Raw genomic sequence first — 4,356 nt, forward strand, 5'->3', positions numbered from 1 at the left:
AGCTCTCAAGGGTCTATTGTAGGTGCCTGGGGAGAAAACCTGATTCAGTTTATTCAAATAGTGTTCATGACCCTAGAGTGACCTTTCTTCTCCTGAAAGGTGGCGACATTAAAGGACTGAATGGGAATGTGAAGTGCTGAGTTATGACAAGTCTCCAGTTTATCTTTACTTCAGAGATGACTAGCTTTTTTATATATTGAAGGAAAAACTCTTACTGTGTCGAGTAAGAGTTAAATCAGCACAGAAGATTTGCATATCAGAAAAATTTAGAATGCTTGCTCCTGTGTCTTAACTTTTTCTTTAACTTCTGTGTTATGTATATCTAACTTTTTACTCAGAATAGTGTCATAATAGACAAACTACTGGTTTTTCCCCTGAACAGCTCAGAAAAATATCTGATCATAAAAATGTCAGATTTTAAGTATGCAAACATATTTCTTTCCTTTTTCTTTGCGACCGTTTCATTAATTTAGCGTTGTCTTTTTTTTTTTTTTTTTTACACACTAAGTGGAGTTTGCCTCATTTCTTGTGTTTCAGTTTGCCTTTTATTCTGAATCTTCTTCTAAGTCTTTCCCTAGCAATTTAACTCAATGGAGTATTACTTTTTATTCTTAATTTTCTCAAAACAGAAGTAAGGTCAAACTTGTTTTAAGCTTTGAATGAATTCTGGATGTAAGCAGCATTTGGGAGTTAAATCAAATTAGCTTTTTAAATGCTGTGAATTAGGGTCATCTGTGTGTTCTGTATTTCAAGATTACCTATGTTGATATTCATCTAGTAAGATTGTCTTTGAAATGGTTTTTTTTTTTTTTTTTTCAAAATGTTGGGAGTACCGTATGTGCCATGGAGGCAGTGTGGTTAAGGATGTGGGCTTTGGAGGAAACCATACTTCATTTTGAACCCTGATTGTATTTCTTACACAGATATGTGATTTGGGTAAAGAATATAACTTACTTAAAACTCAGTTTTCTACATTGTAAAATGGAAATAATACCCTTTCTATTTGTTAGGATTAAGTAAGAAGCTTATGTGGAGATTCAGCACCTATCCTATAGAAAATATCCAATTCATGTTAGTAATAATAAAGATAGTATTTTAAAAAGGCTCTTTCTATGTGGTAATTGATTTGAATTTATTAGGATTTCAGAACTCTGGAGGAGGCCAACTAATGCCAAGAGTAGTGAATTTTATTACAAGCATGACATTGATACAAAAAATTAATAAATGATTCCAAATTTCCTATATAATAAAGGGACTAATGAAAGTAGGCATTGTCATCTTTTACATTTCAGTGCTAGATTGGCAGCGCCATCTGCTGATAGAAAAAAACACTTCTGGAATATTTTAGAAACATAAAATGTAATTTAGTTTCCTTTGTATCTCTTTCAGCAGGGTGGGACAATCTATCATTTTCTTCATTTGGGAAGTTTAATTCTGTTGAAGAGCTTGGTGACATATACCTATAACATTCTTTTATAGTCACCGTCTTTAAGGAAATGATTCCCTTAATGATGTCATCATTAACTTCTTAGTCCACTTAGTGACTGACTCTTATTTTCAAGGATTAATGGGGAGCAGAATTTGCCACCACAGAATATGCCTCTTTGGCATAAGGATTATTTTAGGCTGGTTATTTTTAAGAAACACTAAACAAGAGAGAATCTCTGAAAACTAGATAGAAGTTACTGTTTTTGTAAGGGGCATTTACATCTCCATTTACAAGGGTGTCTCCCTCTCTGTACCAGGAAGAGACGGATAATTCTAAATTTCTAGAAACTCTTATCTATGGAGAGGCGAGCACTTAGAACTGCAAAACAACCTTATCCTTGTTGACTGTGGTTTTCCTGGTAACCTCACAACCGACTCTTCTCATCCCTACCCCCATTTTCTTTTTGCTTAAGTTGATGAAGGTATTTAAGGTGGTGGCTTGGGCCATTACTCAGTTTTTCCTGGATATCCCTCAGATAGATGTACAGGAGGTATACATGCTCTTAAACTTTTGTTTTTCTCCTTTTAATCTGTCTTTTATTACTAGAAGTTTCAGCCAAAAACCTAGAAGCGTAGAGAAGTTATTTTTCCTCACCTACAGGATTATTATTATTTTTTCAATTAAGATATATTGATCTAAAAATTGTGAAATAAAGGGTCTGCATGGATCTAAATTGTGTATAGCTTTTCTTGCTCCTTCAGAGGCGGGTCCAGGATCAGATTAATCTGGAGAAATATTGATTAGCTTTCTACTCCTTTTTATAAAACAAGCTACATGTTGACAGCAGACTATGTAGGCTGACAACAGAGTCCCACGTGAAAGGAGTCTTGGGTCCGATTCTGATAAATCACGGAGCGATGTTTGTGTTATGCATCCTAGACTGGACCCTTGATGATGAAGGAATAATGTGAGTCCCAAAGCCACTTGGAGCAAGGATAGGATTTGGGGGTCTCTGTCAGCATATCACAACGTGGAGAAAATATCTATAAAATGTGGCAAATAAATAAACATATCACATGAAATACATTTCTTGAGTGGTAAGATTCACACAGCATGAAATTCACCATGGTAACCATTTTAAAACAGTATTTAGTACATTTGCAATGCTGTGCGACTGTTGCCACTCTCCATCTCCCTCCCAGAGGAATCTTCGTGGGTCGAGTAGTAACTCCCGTTTCTCTACAACCCCTGGCAACTGCCGGTCTGCTTTCTGTCTCTCCGGGTTTGCCTTGTATGGAGATGTCATACAAGTGGAATTTATACAATATGTAGGCTTTGATGTCCGGCTTCTGTTACTTCGGGTAATGTTTTCTAGGTTCATCCGTGTTGTGGCACAGGTCGGTTCTTCATTCCTTTCTATGAATGAGTGATATTCCATGGTATGGATATGCCAAACTTTGTTTATCCATTGGTGGACATTTTTGCCATTTCAATCTTTCGGCTGTTGTGAATAGTACCACTGTGAGCATTCACATCCAAGTTTTCATTTGAACACCTATTGTTTAGATTTTTTGTGTGTATACCTAGGAGTGGAATTGCTGGGTCGTATTGTAAGTCCGTTTAATTTACTGAGGAACCAGAAAACTGTCTTCTGCGTAGGTTGAGGGCTCTTATGTCACTACATCTTCAACACTTTTTTGAGTGATTGGGCGTGAGGCACTATCTCACTGGAGTTTCGATTTGCATTTCTCTAATGGCATCGAGCCTCTCTTCAAGTGCGTTGGCCATTTGTTTATCTTCTTTGAAGTAATGTCGACGACCTTTGCCCTCAATGATCTTTTAAAAGAGTGAGACTAGGGAAGAGAAAATCATGTTCAGACTCTTTATGATCATAAGGACATAATCTACTCAGGTCATCTGAGGTAGGATCTGGTAATTGTAAGGCTACATGGGAAATAAGGAAACACAAGAACCAGTCTCAGCGGCAGTCCAGGTCTCATGAGGAACTGAATGTAATTTACTGCAGTTCACCATATTGAAAGTTATTTGAAGCGCCACCTCCACCCCCTGGTGGGGCCACTGTGGGCACTGGGAACCACAGAGCAGTGTGACAACCTGGGCCCTAGAATTTGGTGTTCTCTGCTCCCTCTTCTACTTACTCTGTCCTCTTTAACCCTCAGCTTTTCTACCCACGCTTTCTCTGTTTTTATACTTCTCTCTCTCTCTCTCTCTCTCTCTCTCTCTCTCTCTCTCTCTCTCTCTCTCTGTCTCTCTGTCTCTCTCTCTGTCTCTGTCTCTCTGTCTCTCTCTCTGTCTCTCTCTCTGTCTCTCTCTCTGTCTCTCTGTCTCTCTCTCTGTCTCTCTCTCTGTCTCTCTCTCTGTCTCTCTCTCTGTCTCTCTCTCTGTCTCTCTGTCTCTCTCTCTCTTCTTGCTGTCTTGCACTCAAAACTCCCTCTGAGAGGAAATGATTCTTTTGCTTGGTCATTATCCACACTGCAGCATCACACGGGGCAGACTGCATGGCATCAACCTTCCTCATAGCCTCGGGTTTCTGTTAGTGTAACTACATGTGACCCAATCAGATGGATCCCGGCCAACGACAGCTTATACCTGAGGAACTGAATGAGCACTGTGCTCAGAAAATGGCTAAAAGTGAGCAGACGCGGGGGCTGTTTTGTAGGCTATTTTACTATTATGTTTCAGACTTTGGATACATTTACAAGTGTGTCTGGTTTGGGGTTTCTTGTTGGTGTGTAACAAACTGCCATACTCTTAGTGGCTGAAAACAACTTAAATTTCTTATCTTACAGTTCTGGAGGTCAGAAGTCTGAGATGTCTTATAGAGTTAAAATCAAGCTGTTGGAAGGGTTGGTACCTTCGGGAGGCTCCAGGGGAGAATGTGTCCTTTGGCTCGTCCAGCCTCTAGC

This window comes from Rousettus aegyptiacus, unplaced genomic scaffold (genome assembly GCF_014176215.1).
Source record: "Rousettus aegyptiacus isolate mRouAeg1 unplaced genomic scaffold, mRouAeg1.p scaffold_m13_p_13, whole genome shotgun sequence".
Classification (NCBI taxonomy): Eukaryota; Metazoa; Chordata; class Mammalia; order Chiroptera; family Pteropodidae; genus Rousettus; species Rousettus aegyptiacus.